The 15,943-nt window shown below is 44.8% G+C and overlaps 1 protein-coding gene and 1 non-coding gene across 7 annotated transcripts in view; both read left to right on the top strand.

Annotated features, from left to right (window-relative positions):
* Positions 1-15,943, top strand: part of MECOM (MDS1 and EVI1 complex locus) — a 681,931-nt gene that overhangs the window by 47,859 nt on the left and 618,129 nt on the right. The gene's annotated exons all lie outside the window — the stretch shown is intronic.
* LOC114816062 lies at positions 9,937-10,075 on the top strand. The gene has a single exon (XR_003763837.1). It is a non-coding gene; the product is annotated as a small nucleolar RNA SNORA7 (small nucleolar RNA).

The raw sequence follows: 15,943 nt of genomic DNA, 5'->3' as shown, positions 1-15,943 counted from the left end.
CAGGCAAATCGGGATGGATGCGGTCCCTGACCCACGTGGGGCTCACGGTGTCAATACCCATTTTACAGATGAGGTATCGGAGGCACAGAGAAGAGAAGTGACTTGCCCAAGGTCACACAGCAGACAAGTGGCAGAGCTGGAATTAGAACCCATGACATTCTGACTCCCAGGCCCGTGCTCTCTCCACCGCACCCTGCTGCTTCACACCTTAGGCACTTATCCATCTCCATGTCCATTTTTTTTCTTCTCCTTCTCTCTGTAATTATGGTTCCCGTACTGGACTATAAACTCCTTGAGGGCAGGGATTGTGTCTCCTAACTCTGTTGAACTCTTCCAAGCAAAGCAACGTAGCCTAGTGGTTGGAGCACGGGCCTGGGAGTCAGAGGAACTGGGTTCTTTCTAATCCCAGCTCTGTCACTTCTTGTCTGCTGTGTGATCTTGGGCAAAGCACTTCACTTCTCTGTACTTCAGTGACCTCATCTGTAAAATGGAGATTAAGACTGTGAGCCCCGTGTGGGATATGGACTGGGTTCAACCCGATTAGCTTGTATCTGCCCCAGGGTTTAGTACGGGGCGCCTGGCACATAGTAAGCGCATAACAAATACCATAAAAACAAGTGCTAAATATAGTGCCTTGAACACAGTAGGTACTTAATAAACACCACTGATTGATTCCATTATATTTTCACAACCGTTTCTCTGAGGTAGGGAGAGACTGAGCTACCCCTTTTCCCGCTGCTCCCTCTCTGCCCCCCCTCCCTTCACCTCCCCTCAGCTAAGCCCCTTTCCCCCCCCTTTCCCTCTGCTCCTCCTCCTCTCCCTTCCCCTCCCCTCAGCTCTGTGCTCATCTGTCTATATTTTTATTGCCCTATTTATTTTGTTACTGAGGTGTCCATCCCCTTGATTCTATTTATCGTGATTACGTTGTCTTGTTTTTGTCCATCTGTCTCCCCGATTAGACTGTGAGCCCGTCACTGGGCAGGGATTGTCTCTATCTGTTGCCGAATTGTGCCTCCCAAGCGCTTAGTACAGTGCTCTGCACATAGTAAGTGCTCAATAAATACTATTGAATGAGTTATCCCTATTTTACAGAGGAGGAAACTGGAATACAAAGAGGTTAAATGAATGACTTAAGGTTACCCTGCAGGCCAGAGGCCGACTGTAGGAGAATCCAAGATGTCTGACTCCCAGGACCATGTTCCTTATCCAAGAGCAGAGCACACTGCCGCTAATGTAATTGTAGAGGTCATATTTACGGCCTTAATACCTTAAGACCTTAATTCCTATTGAGCTACATGCAGATTGTAACATCATTTAGGATGTGTCTACACCTATAATTCTATTTATATTGATGCTACTGATGCCTGTTTACTTGTTTTGATGCCTGTCTGGAATATGAGCCCGTTGTGGGCAGGGATTGTGTCCATTTGTTGCTTTATTGTACTTTCCAAGCGCTTAGTACAACGCTCTGCACACAGTTAGTGCTCAGTGAATACGACTGAATGAATGAATCATAGATTTGTTTTTTTCAGATTGACCTAAGTGGGGAAAAAAATCTCATTAGCAAAGCTACAAAATGCCCCGTGTTCAATCCAGGGTGAATATTCATTTGTCTTTCTACCTGTTGTGAAAAGGTTTTCACGTGTTATGTGGTGCTATTTTTTAATGGTATGTAAATATCGTTGATTGTTTTTGTCTCACCCGACTGCAATAATGACAGTAATAATAATAACGGTGTTGGTTAAGTGCTTGCTATGTGCCAGGCATCGTACTAAGTTCATTCATTCATTCGATAGTATTTATTGAGCGCTTCCTATGTGCAGAGCACTGTACTAAGCGCTTGGAATGTACAAGTCGGCAACAGATAGAGACAGTCCCCGCCCTTTGACGGGCTTACAGTCTAATTCTGGGGTAGATACAAACTAATCAGGTTGGACACAACCCATGTCCCACATGGGGCTCACAGTCTTAATTCCCATTTTACAAATGAGGTAACTGAGTCCCAGAGAAGTGAAGTGACTTGTACAAGGTGACACAACAGACAAGTGGTGGAGCTGGGTTTAGAACCCAGGTCCTTCTGAGTCCCAGACCCGTGCTCTATCCACTAGACCACGTTGCTTCTCTAACTATCGATGCTAATGGGTGTTAATTTTTTTTTGGTAGTTCTAGCTTAAAACCTTTTATTTGAACTGAGGAATAATCTGCTCACATGTCAGTTTTACATATTACAGTGAGTATGAGCGTAAAGACAACGTTAGCAATTTCCCTTGTTAGTCTACGCGTTTTATTCTTGGTTAAATGCTTAGAAGTTCGGGAAATGTGAAGCATGTAAAATGTCTTTAGCATCTCATTTGAAATCTAACAACTAAGTGTATTTTTGTTTGGCCTGTGTACTTGCTCTCACTAGAATCCAGTCTCATAAAACTGTCAGTGAATCCTTTCCGGAGAATACATTAGGATTGTTTAAAGGCCTGTGAATCATTATTTGACCGCGGTAACTCTTGATAAATAGAACTTAAAAGGGTTAATTGATTGGGTCTTCCTTAAGGTGACACAGAAACGGATCTCGACATCAGCAATTTTGGCAACACATTCAACAGTCAGATATAAGGCATCCAGTAGAGAGGTGGATGGATGCAAACTTGTATGTATGTTGTGCGATGTATGCCGGGAAGGGCATCGGGATTTTTTCCTTCGCCTTTTTCTCTCCTCAGAAGGTGGCAAGTCAGAGAATAAACAACCTGAGCTGTTGTTTCCAATGATGGTTTGAGACGGGTGGAGGGGAATCTTCAAAATCCACCTGGGATTGGTGAGAGGAAAAACTGCTGATTTGGGGTGGTCTTCATTTTTTTAGCGCGTGCCAAGTCAAAAATGAGCATGCTGTCGGTCTCAAGAGCTGAAGCGGGGTGGGGGGGTGTCATAAGAGGAGAGGAGGAAAGCACAATTAATCAATCGTATTTATTGAACTCTTACTGTGTGCAGAACACTGTACTAAGCGCTTGGGAGGGCTGGGTAGTCCCAGGGAGCCGCCCTGCTATGGTCTAAAAGGGCTATGGTGGTTTGTAAGAGGAAAGGAGAGGAGAGGAAGTGTCGAATTCTATACTTATGTAGTAAAAAGCAGCTAAGAGTAGAAGGAGTGGCTCAGCGGAAAGCGCACGGGCTTGGGAGTCAGAGGTCATGGGTTCGAATCCCGCCTCTGCCACTTGGCAGCTGGGTGACTGTGGACAAGTCACTTCACTTCTCTGGGCCTCAGTTCCCTCATCTGTAAAATGGGGATGAAGACTGTGAACCTCATGTGGGACAACCCGATTACCCTGTATCTACCCCAGTGCTGAGAACAGTGCTCGGTACGTAGTAAGCGCTTAACAAATGCCAACATTATTATTTATTTATTAATGTTTTGCATGGAAAACCCACTGGTTGTGATGCTCTGCTAAGCATTTGGGAAACTACAACAGATATATAAAGCATGTTTCCCTATCCTCAAGGGGCTTACATATTAACGGAAAGCTTATGAGGAATAGAAGAGGCTCGAAGGACCCCAAATCCAGACCTAGGTAAGATATGCATTTGTTCAACACCGAACCTTTTTTTTAAATTCCTTTTCTGGAGTGAATCTCATTAAACTAAATGATGCTAATAGTCAAGGAACAGAAATCAACCTTGACTTTAGCCCAACAGTAATCATTCAGGGAAATGAACGAGAAGCAGAGTGGCCTCGTGGATAAAGGACGGGCCCGGGAGTCAGGAGACCCGGGTTCTAATCCTGGCTCCACCATTTGTCTCCTCATCTCCGTGCCTCCGTGTGACCTTGAGCAAGTCACTTAAGTATCTGTGCCTGTTACCTCATCTGTAAACTGCGGGTTAAGACTGCGAGCCCCGCGTGGGACTGGAATGTGTCCGACCTGATTACCTTGTATCTACCTCAGTATTTAGTACAGTACCTGGCACTAAGCGCTTAACAAATACCATTTAACAAAAAACAGTGAATGAGATGCATATTTGTCATATTTTAATTCTTGTGTCAGTTTGGTGAACCTCAGGCAGGGAGGAGGAGGAATAGTTAATCCAAGTGTTGGGATGACCTCTCTAACAAATGCATTCATTCAGTCGTATTTATTGAACGTTTATTGTGTGCAGAGCACTGTATTAAGCCCTCGGAAAGTATAATATGGTGAATAAAGGGAGACAGTGGGCTGTCAGTCACAATGGGCTCACAGTCTCGAAGGGGAGAGATGGACGTTAATGCAAGTAAGGAGGCATCGATATAAATAAGTAGAATTATAGATGCTATGGGGCGGGAGTGGGGGAGAGCAAAGGGAGTGAGTCAGAGCCAACCATATTATGGCTTTAACTTCAGCGGTTGTTTGCCGAATTGTACGTTCCAAGCGCTTAGTACAGTGCTCTGCGCATACTAAGCGCTCAATAAATACTGTGGAGTGAATGAATGAATGTCCATGTTGCCCGATGGCTAGAGCACAGGCTTGGGAGCCAGAAGGCCCTGGGTTCTAATTCCAGCTCTGTCAGTTTTCTGTGTAACCCTGAGCAAGTCACTTAAATATCTGTGCCTCAATTACTTCATCTGTAACATAGGGATTAAGAGTGTGAGCCCATGAGGGAAAGGGTCTCTGTCCAATCTGATTAATAATGTTAATAATAATGATGATGTTGGTATTTGTTAAGCGCTTACTATGTGCAGAGCACTGTTCTAAGTGCTGAGGGAGATAGAGGGTCATCACGTTGTCCCACATGGGGCTCACAGTTTTCATCCCCATTTTACAGATGAGGGAACTGAGGCCCAGAGAAGTGAAGTGACTTGCCCACAGTCACACAGCTGACAAGTGGCAGAGGTGGGATTCGAACCCATGACCTCCGACTCCCAAGCCCGGGCCCTTTCCACTGAGCCACGCTGCTTCTCTAAGCGTGTATCTACCTCGGTGCTTAGAACAGTGCTAGAAAGCACTTAACAAATAGCGTCATTATTATTAATGCAAGACTGTGGGAAAATCTGTTGCTGGCTAAGATTATAAACACTTCAGTCGACCTATCAATCAATCAATCAACAATATTTATTGAATGGATACTGTGTGCAGAGCCCTGTTCTAAGCTTTTGGCAGCCTCCAGTACCGTAGTTAGTAGACCTGATTCCCTGTCCGTAAAGAGCTTACAATCTAGATGGGGACAGACATTAAAATAAATTACGGATATATATATAAGTGCTGTGGGGCTGAGGGTGGGATGAATAAAGAAACAGCGTGGCTTAGTGGAAAGAGCATGGGCTTGGGAGTCAGAGGTCGTGGGTTCTAATCCCGGCTCCACCACTTGTCAGCTAGGTGACTTTAGGCAAGTCACTTAATAATAATAATGTTGGTATTTGTTAAGCGCTTACTAAGTGCAGAGCACTGTTCTAAGCGCTGGGGTAGATACAGGGTAATCAGGTTGTCCCACGTGAGGCTCACAGTCTTTATCCCCATTTTACAGATGAGGGACTGAGGCCCAGAGAAGCGAAGTCACTTGCCCACAGTCACACAGCTGCCAAGTGGCAGAGCCGGGAGTCGAACCCATGACCTCTGACTCCCAAGCCTAGGCTCTTTCCACTGCTTCTCTGTGGCTCCGTTACCTCATCTGTAAAATGGAGATTGAGACCGTGAGCCCCACGTGGGACTACCTGATCACCTTGTATCTTCTCCAGAGCTCAGAACAGTGCTTTGCGCAAAGTAAGCCCTTAACAAATATCATCGTCATTACTGTTATTATTAAAGGGAAGTCAAGGAAGGCCTTGTGGAGATATGGTTTTAGTGGTGGTCTGTTGGATATGACTGGGGAAAATGTCTCAGGCCGGAATGAGGAAGTGGGCAAGGATTTGGTGGTGAGATAGGCCGAGATCGAGGCATAGTGAGAGGTTGGTATTAGGGGAAAGAAGTGTGTGAGTTGGACTCTAGTAGATCAGACAGGTAAGGTAGGAGGGGGAGAGTTGATGCTTCTGGAACTTTGAAGTCTAGGGATAAGAAAAATGCAGACAGAGCCTTTAGGTTTTCTCCCCCTCCCCCTAATTTTGACAGTTATTCATGTGTGGAAATGCAGATTTTAGATGGCATCTTAGAAATTGTGTTGTCTCTGAAAATTATTTTGAACCGAATGAGCCTGAAGTTGGACATTCATATCTTGTGCTTCGTAACATGGGTACAGTATTGAGCTGTTGTCATTTATCTTGAGACGCTCATCTGGAAGTTTACTCATTCATTTATTTATTCAGTAGAAATGACTGTGCACCTACGGTGTGTAGAGTGCTGTACTAAGCAATGAGGATAAGGTACAAGAAAGATAATCCAAGCATAGTCAGTTATTCAATCGATAATATTTAGTACTTACTCTGGATTGAGCCCCATGCTAAGCACTTGGGAGAGATACATCAGAGTTACCAGGCACAGTTCATGCCCTTAAGGAGCGTAGTCTATTGACCAATCTTAGGTTTGTAGCCTCAGAATAAGTACAAGTAGAGAGGAGGAAACTGGGGTGGATGTACAAGAAAGACTAAAATGATAAATACAGGCCAACAAATTAAGAAAACAAGAAAAACAATAACAAAAACAATAAGAGCTGCTCAATGTACTTCCGCTAAATGTAGACAAGGAAGGAATCCACCAACTTGATTGCATTGTCCTCTCCGCAGTGCTCAGTGAGCACTCAGTTCATACCACTGATTGAGCAGTTTTGAAAATTTTAACCTCTCCCGTGGGCCGTCGCGAAGTATGATTGACAGTACTAACGAGAGATCAAATGGTGAGCACATCTTTAATTCAAAATGAACTTCAATATGTAATATTGAAGTTAATTCATTCAATTCATTCAATTGTATTTATTGAGCGCTTACTGTGTGCAGAGCACTGTATTAAGCGCTTGGAAAGTACAATTGGGCAACAGATAGAGGCAATCCATACCCGACAACGGGCACACAGTCTAGCACGGGGAGACAGACAACAAAACAAAACAAATAGACAGGCATCAATAGCATTAAAATTGACAAATAGAATTATAGATATATGCACGCTATGCTGGAGTAGATACACTCTAATGAGATCAGACAAAATCACTGTCCCACATAATAATAATAATGATGATATTTGTTCAGCGCTTACTGTATGTCAGGCACTGTACTAAGCTCTGGGATGAATGCAAACAAATCAAGTTGGACACAGTCCCTGTCCCATGTGGGGCTCAAAATCTCAATCTCCATTTTAAAGATGAGATAAATGAGGCACAGAGAAGTGAAATGACTTCCCCAAGGTCACACAGCACATGGAGTTCACAGGGGAAGGGAAAAGGGGACTTATTCTCCCTTTTACAAATGAGGAAACTGAGGCATAAAGAAGTTAAATGACTTTGCCAAAGATCACACAGCAGGCAAGTGGCAGAGATGGGATTGGAATCCATGTCTCCTCACCCGCCCCCCCCACCCCGCCCCCAGTCAGGCATAATTTCTCATTATGAGGCGGGAACGTAGCTGCTAATTCTGTTGTAGCGTACTCTCCCAAGTGCTTAGTACAGCGCTCTGCACATAGTAAGCACTCGATAAATGATCGATCGATTGATCGAAAGAAATAGTTTGTAAATAAGAGTTTTGAGAAGCACTTTGAAATAGTATCAGAATCTTCGATTGGGTACCTTATCTGAGTGGGTAGGGGAATGAATAATAATAATAATAATAATGGTATTTGTTAAGTGCTTACTTTGTGCCAAGCACTGTTCTAAACACTGGAGTAGATACAAGATAATCGGGTTGGACACAGTCCCACACGGGGCTCACAGTCTTAATCCCCGGCTCACAGTCTTAATCCCCATTTGAGAGATGAAGGAACCGAGGCACAGACAAGTGAAGTGACTTTCCCAAGGTCACACAGCAGACAAATGGAGAGCCCGGATTAGAAATCGTGCCCTTCTGACTACTAGGCCTGTGCTCTTTCCACTAGGCCAGGCTGCTTCTCAGGTTGGATACTCAAATGGATACTCAACTGGGAAGACAGGAGGAATCTACAGTAATTAAAAGAAACCCAGATGACTGTTTTTCTTTTGACAGAAAAAGCTCACTAAAATCAGTTTCACCCTGGTATCTTTGGCGACCCGATCCGTGACGGTTTTCTTCCAGGATACGTCGCAGTGAAACAGCGACACCCCCTCGCATAAACTAAGGGCTAGCTCTCCAGTCCTCAATGCCCTAGCTTTTCAAATTAAGAGCGGTTGGGAAGTTTAAGGATGGTCAGAGACATCAATCTCCAGGTCAGGTTCTCCGGCAGCGAAGGGTCCCCATAGAGCGGGAACAGCTTTTACACGAGGGCTAATAAAAATACACACGCATCGGCAGAGAAAAGTGGCAAGAAAACATCTCCAGGTTCACCTGTCCAGTCAGGAGGTCAAAATGTTTGTCCAGTCCAGACAGCGTGTCTGGAAACCTTGGGAGGGGCCCCGTGCTTGGGCTGGGAAAACACGCTGTTGTTTACCACCAGGGAAATACTCTGTATAAATAACAATGAGCGGGCCTAAACAGTTTCCAAAAGGGGTTCTCTTCATTGTGAGGAGGGCACCAGTTAACGTGGCTGTTTCATTCGGCCAAGCGGAGGGACTTCTCAATGCCGAGCCTGGAAGCCCAGCCTCCAAAACAGCTGCCTCCCGTCCCAAGGAAGCAAACGAGCCCGTGCGCTCCGAGCGCCCCGATGGTCCGGCCTTCGTTTGGAAGGGAGCCACGCACTCGTCGTTACCTTGGTGAACCTCAAGATGTCTTTCAGTTTCCTTAATTAATGAAGGCAGCTACGGGCAGCGCTTCTCCGAGATGGACTCAGAAGTGTTGGTCTTCCCTTTGAACCACCCCCCAAATTCCTGTCCCTGCTAACATCAAAGAGGACAGTGTATCAGACTGGCGGAGAGGCCCAATTAGGCTGCCGCTATTCAGAGCGTTGTATAATTATTTTTTTCTGGGAGGCAAACGGATAGAAGTTTTCTCCCAAGGAGACAGGTACTTGGCATTTTCCCAGTGGTGACATTCTTCGAACAATGGTATTGAACAATGGGCAGGGCAGCCCGGTAGGTTAGGCCGTGGCCCCTTCATCTCAGTGACCTGAGCAGGTGTCAGGTCCACATTGAACTGACCAGAATGACTTTGATTTGATGACCATTAGAGGTCACGAACAGAATGGGATCGGAGGTGTCGGTGGAGGTTGGAGTAAATGGCAAAATGTATCGACGGTAATTAAGTATCTCGTTTAATAAGAGCCGTCAGATTCAAAGCCATTGTCGGAAGGAGCGGGTCCCTGGTGGGGAAATGAGTGGGCAGCGAGGGAGAAGAGAAATCCGTGGGATTCGGTTTTTTGTTTTATAAACTCAGTGAATAACCGATGGTAATCTAAGGAAATCAGTATTGGGGGCGTTTTCTAAGTTCACGCTTTCCTGCCAATCCTTTCTGCTCTATGGATTCCCTGATAATTCTATGGACTGAATTCTCAAAAAGTTAAAGAAGATGTAGGTCAAGGTGGTAACTATTTTATTAGGTTAAATATTTTGATTTTCATTCCAGAGCTCTCATAATCGAATCAAATCTGCAAGATCCTGTTTTCTTCTGTCGTAGAGCTGCACGTGCGGAGCTGATTTCATTTCATACAAAATACAAATTCCAGTAGAATTGACTATTTCCAGGATGAGAATTGGCACGGACTTTGTAGAAGAATCTTTCCTATTTGGCTAATTTAAAAACTCGTGAAGTTTAGGAAAATCCTCTTCTCCATTTCACATTTCTGTGAAGGTTTACTTAACCTGCCTGGAAGCAAGGAGTTGGAGTAGATGACCTCTAATGGTTCTTTTCAGGCCTGTCATTCTAAGAACCTAAGGTCTTCTGGCTATTGCCAAATATACATATGTAGATTAATACATCATTAGTATGTTATTTCCCTCTCAGGGTCGCACCTGGAGAGTTTCCAGTACTCTTACCAGTCTCAGCGACGGGAGGGAGAGTCAAGCAGTGGCCTACCCATTCCATTCCTAGCTTGGCCAGTGGCTGGGGAGTGGAAGGCCATCTGCCACGAGTCAAAACACACCCACGTTGGGCAGCCGCGGCGTGGGAGAGAGTCGAGGGCGGAGACTCGAGTTTACTGCGCGGAAGGCGGCAACGGTAAACCGCTTCCGCGTTTTTCCCAAGAAAACTCTCTGGATCCATTACCAGAACGATCGCAGATGGAGAGCGGGGCGTTCTGGGAGCGATGTGTCCGCGATGTCGCTATGGGTCGGTAACGACTCGATGGCATAAGACAAGGCAAGTGTGCTATTACTATGCTGTTGTAGTTGCTCTATGGATTCCCCCATAATTCTAAGAATGGAAAGCAAAACTGAATTCTCAAAAAGTTAAAGAAGATGTAGTTCAATGTTGTAACTATTTTATTAGGTTAAATATTTTGATTTTCATTCTAGAGCTTTCATAATAGAATCAAATCTGCAAGATCTTGTTTTCTTCTGTCCTAGAGCTACATGTGCAGAGCTGATTTCATTTCATACAAAATGTGAATTCCAGTAGTATTGACTATTTCTATTCAGTAATAGTACACGTGGCTCAGTGGAAAGCGCACGGGCTTGGGGTCAGAGGTCATGGGTTCAAACCCCGGCTCTGCCACTTGTCAGCTGTGTGACTGTGGGCAAGTCACTTCACTTCTCTGTGCCTCAGTTCCCTCATCTGTAAAATGAGGATGAAGATTGTGAGCCTCGCGTGGGACAATCTGATTACCCTATATCTACCCCAGCGCTTAGAACAGTGCTCTGCACATAGTAAGTGCTTAACAGATACCTACATTATTATTATTATTATTATTACACCCCATATGCACAAAGACTATTTTTAGTGCCTGTCACTGTAATAGCTTTTTGTTAGCTTACTCATCGAGGTAATATTTTTCCCCAAGTCATTAAGGAGTTTTCAGCTTTTTTGTGCAATTGATCCAAGTTCTATAACATTGTTAAGTTTAAATTTTTAATATGGGAGGGAACAGAGCTCAAACAATCCAGCTCCATATTCTGATTTGATAAATTCCAAGGGACAGCATTGAATGGTATTTCCTCTTCAGATTCTTCGGGCCACTGAATCTTTGTACATTAATAGCAGCAGGAAGGAAGAGCATATTTTACTTCAGGTGCTCTAAGTACCCTCTGCTTGTTGTTTTTCTTCACTGGCCGCCCAGAGAATCTGTACCTGGAAATATTATTTCCTGATCCCATCAGTATCCTCTCTATGGGAATTTAGCCTCTTGCCATTTAGTGTGCGGTTTTATGGAGCACTGAGAAGTGATGACCAGACGCAAAGTTTTACGGGCGTTTGTGCGGTGGATCAAAATACGTTAATTACACAGAGCAGCAGGACAAAGGAGCTTTACAATTCTATAGCTCGCTTGGAGTGTTGAAGAAGGCACAAATCGCAACTGTAACAGCAGAAAGAATCTCATTTTATTGTTTCCTACACGTGGCCCAAATGGGAGAGATGGAGAAAGGGGAGATAGTTGGGGAGAAAGAACCACTCACACATCAGTCCAATCGATCAATCATTTACTGAGCACTAACTGTGTGCAGGACACTATACTAAGCACTTGTCTTATGCCATCGACTTGTTTCCGACCCATAGCGACACCACGGACACATCTCTCCCGGAACGCCCCGCTCTCCATCTGCCGTCGCTCTGGTAGTGTTTCCATAGAGTTTTCATGGTATAAATCCAGAAGCGGTTTACCATTGCCGCCTTCCATGCAGTAAACTTGAGTCTCCGCCCTCGACTCTCTCCGGTGCCGCTGCTGCCCAGCACAGGTGAGTTTTGACCTGTAGCAGATTGTCTTCCACTCACTAACCACTGGCCAAGCTAGGAATGGAACGGACAGGCCGCTGCTTGTCTCTCCCGTAGCCGAGGCTGGTAGAGTAATGGAAACTCTCCAGTGGTGACCCTGAAAGGGAACCAAGCACTTAGGAGAGCATAATATAGTTGAATGCGCACGATCCCGGCCTTCGAGGATCTTACGATCTACCAGGGAAGACAGATCCGAAAATCAAGTTCAGGTAGGGGAAGCAAGAAGAGGAGAGGAAACTGGAACTTTTCTTTTGAAGACCTCAAATTGCTTCTGAAAGAGTAGAGGTCATGAGGTAAGCCTTTAGATCGAGGGTGAGCAAAGGACTCACTCCGTTCAAGATGGAGTGACAAGATGACAAGATTGTATGGCAAGAATTTCTTTTCCCCTTGTTATTCTTTATTCATTGATTTTTTTCATGCAGGCGTAAACCCATGGATAGGGGATGGGCAGGAAAGCCCAAAACATCTCTGTCTCTTTTCCCACTCTGCCACCAGGCAGATTCTCTTTCAGTCATCACCAAAGCTGCAAGCGGAATTGCTGCATTGATTTAGGGTGAGTGAGGAGAAGGTGAGCGTGGCAACTTAAACTCTCTAATGCTGTGCACATTTGTTTCTCCTCATGAATCTTCTCTCTGGGTTGGGGAGGGAGGAGAGAGAGGGAAGGGAAAGGAGCATTTGTCTACGCTCCCAAAGATGTGGCACTTATTGCTCCCTACCTTTGCTAAGTACTTTATTATCATCAATCGTCACTAGTTGATTGTCATAATATTCCAGTGAGGGAAGTCAATTCTATAAAGCTATTTTCCATTCATTCATTCAGTCGTATTTATTGAGGGATTACTGAGCACTGTACTAAGCGCTTGGGAGAGTACAGTCTAACAGTCAACAGAAACATTCCCTGTCCCCAACGAGCTTGGCGTGGTGGATGGAGCATGGGCTTGGGAGTCAGAAGGTCATGGGTTCTAATGCTGGCCCCCGCCACTTCTGTGTGACCTCAGGCGAGTCACTTAACTTGTCTGGGCCTCAGTTACCGCATCTGTAAAATGGGATTGAGACTGTGAGCCCTATATGGGACCGGGACTCTGTTCACCCCGATTTGCGTGTATCCACATAGTAAGCACTTAACAAATGCTTAAAAGTCTTGTGTTTAGGCAGCAAACAGGTGATAGAAACAGGATTGGAAATCACAGTCCCGGGCATTGCTTCATTATAGCAACTTGTACCCGGAATTTCATTCACTCAGTTGTATTTATTGAGCGCTTAACATGCGCAGAGCGCTCTCGTGAATTTATGTACGGGCCCTGTAACTTACTTACTACTGCTACCTGGGCGCACGATGGCCCCACCTCGTATATATGTTTCGTGTTTTAATCACAGAAAGCCCACCTTTTTCTACCCGAAATAATTCCTTTTAGAAGCATCCCGACTCCATCAATAAACAAGCTTGGAGAGGAGATAAATAAACTTGAAAGAGACATCATAATTAACCTACTCATGAAAGAACAAAGTGATTTAGGAATGATTGAATGCTTGGCAAAGAATTTTTCAGCCTGGGCTTTTGTAGGAACCTTTTCAATAGAGGAGGACCCTTTTGAGAAGTGTTTGAAATGGCCGAATTGCAATTAAGGGCCAGCGATGTTCTCAGATAGGAAACAGAAACGGAGCGTGTTTGCCAAATAAGGCCTCTATGAGTGTTGGAAGTTGGAGAGTTGCAATGGAAATAAACCTGTTGAAAGCTAAATAAGATGCACAGTGGTCAGTACAAAAGAAGGAAGGAAGATGATAATCCCTTGGTAGCTCCGGTACTAAATGAAAATTCTCCCCCCCACCTTCTAAGAATAAGTCTTCCAGTATTTGGCTCAGGAAGTCGCGTTGCCTCAGCTTGGATGCCTTAACAGAAAAACAGAGCGATTGTTTGTTGATACGTTAATTTAACAGGTGCAGTTCCATTTTAAACAAGAAGCTTCTATTGTTTTCTCCGAGCTTGTTGATTACTTTCTTAGAACATGAAGGACTGCATCAGCTGGGGGAAATAAAAGTGGTGTTTTTTTTCATTTAACCTTATCAGCGCAATAGCTCTCCTCCTATCTGTGCATTTATGATCAACACCTCCTGGAGGATTTTACAGGGAATATTGAAAAAAGTCACATGACTACCCTTAAGAAACTTCCAAGGGAGTTGTAGATTTTAACTCAAGATGATGATAATGATAGTTACATAATGACATTTGTCCATTCATTCATTCAATTGCATTTATCGAGCGCTTACTGCGTGCGGAGCACTGTGCTAAGCGTTTGGAAAGTACAATTCGGCAACAGGTAGAGACAACCCTTACCCAGTGACAGGCCCACAGTCTGGAAAAGTGCTGACTGTGTGGCACTCACCGGACTAAGTGATTGGGCAGATGTAAGATAATCAGGTCAGACACATTCCCTGCCCCAAATAATAATAATGGTGGCATTTGTAAGGTGCTTGCTATGTGCTAGGCACTGAACTAAGCACTGGAGTAGATGCAAGCTAATCAGGTTGGACACAGTCCCTGTCCCACATGGGATGCATGGTCGTAATCCCCATTTTACAGATGAGGTAACTGAGGCCCAGAGAGGTGAAGTGACTTGCCCAGAGTCTCACAGACAACAAGAACCCATGTCCCTCTGAGGCCCAGGCCCATACTTGATCCACTAGCCTCAGCGGGGCATTGAGGAAGGTAGATGAGGCGTTCATCTTATTTTGTTCTTGGAAAGGGAAAGAGGAGGAGGGAGAGGGAGAGTCCGAATTAGGGGTTAGACACTTCTCAGCCTGTGTGAGCGGCACCGATCGCTACCCTCAGCTGCAGGTCTAGAGGCTTTCTCCCAGGTCAGAACAGAGATGGATCTAGAGGGGCTTAACTCTGATAAACTAAACTACGGGGGAGGCAGTATGGCCTAGTAAAAATCAATCAATATCAATCAATCGTATTTATCGAGTGCTTATTGTCTGTAACACACCGTACTAAGGCTTGGGAGTGTACAACACTACAATATAACAGACACATTTCCTGTCCACGACTAAAGAGCACGGGCCTCGGAGTCAGCGGATCAGGGTTCTAATTCCGGCTCCGCCACTGGCCTGCTGTATGACCTTGGGCAAGTCACTTAACTTCTCTGTGCCTCAGTTTCCTCAGCTGTAAATTGGGGACCTGTTCTTCCTACTTAGAATGTGAACTCCATATGGGTGAGGGACTGTGTCCTATCTAATTTACTTCTACCCCGTGACTTTAGTAATTATTGGTATTACTATAATATGCACATAAGACAGGTAAAGGATCAAGAAGGCCAAACAGGTTTATATGAGTCCCTCTTTTCTATAATTGTGAAAGGTTCCTTACCAAACTTTATTTTTATGGTCACTGGGTTACTCATTAAGAACTTACTCTGTGCCCCACAAGTGACCTAAGCACTAGAAGCAGCACGGCCTAGTGGATAGAGCAGTGGCCCGGAAGTCAGAAGGACCTGGGTTTTAATCGCCGTTCTGCCCCCTTTCTGCTGTGTGACCTTGGGTGAGTCACTTAACTTATCTGGGCCTCAGTTACCACATCTGCAAAATGGAGATTAAGACGGTGAATCCCATGTGGGACGCAGAAAATGCCCAACCCAATTACCTTGCAATTATAATAATAATGATGGTATTTGTTAATTGCTGTGTTCCAAGCACTGTTCCAAGCACTGCGGTAGATACAAGGCACCCACGGTTTACTCGCTTGGCCGGCGGCCACGGGAATCTTTTTTTTCATAGTATTTGTTAGGTCAGTCAGGTATCGTATTTATTGAGCGTTCACCGATTAGACCGTAAGCCCGTCGATTAGACCGTAAGCCCGTCAGAGGGCAGGGACTGTCTCTATCTGTTGCCAACTTGTTCATTCCAAGCGCTTAGTCCAGTGCTCTGCACATAGTAAGCGCTCAGTAAATGCTATTGAATGAATGAAGACTAAGCTGCTGCTGCTGTACTGTATATTTTGTACAATACAAAAATATAACAGACGCATTCCTAGCCCACGAGAAGCTTACAGTCTAAAAGGACTAGAGCGCTTAGCAC

The sequence above is a fragment of the Ornithorhynchus anatinus genome, chromosome 1 (genome assembly GCF_004115215.2).
Source record: "Ornithorhynchus anatinus isolate Pmale09 chromosome 1, mOrnAna1.pri.v4, whole genome shotgun sequence".
NCBI classification, from domain to species: Eukaryota; Metazoa; Chordata; class Mammalia; order Monotremata; family Ornithorhynchidae; genus Ornithorhynchus; species Ornithorhynchus anatinus.
The sequence above is the reverse complement of the archived record's forward strand: the minus strand, read 5'-3'. Positions and strand labels throughout refer to the sequence as shown.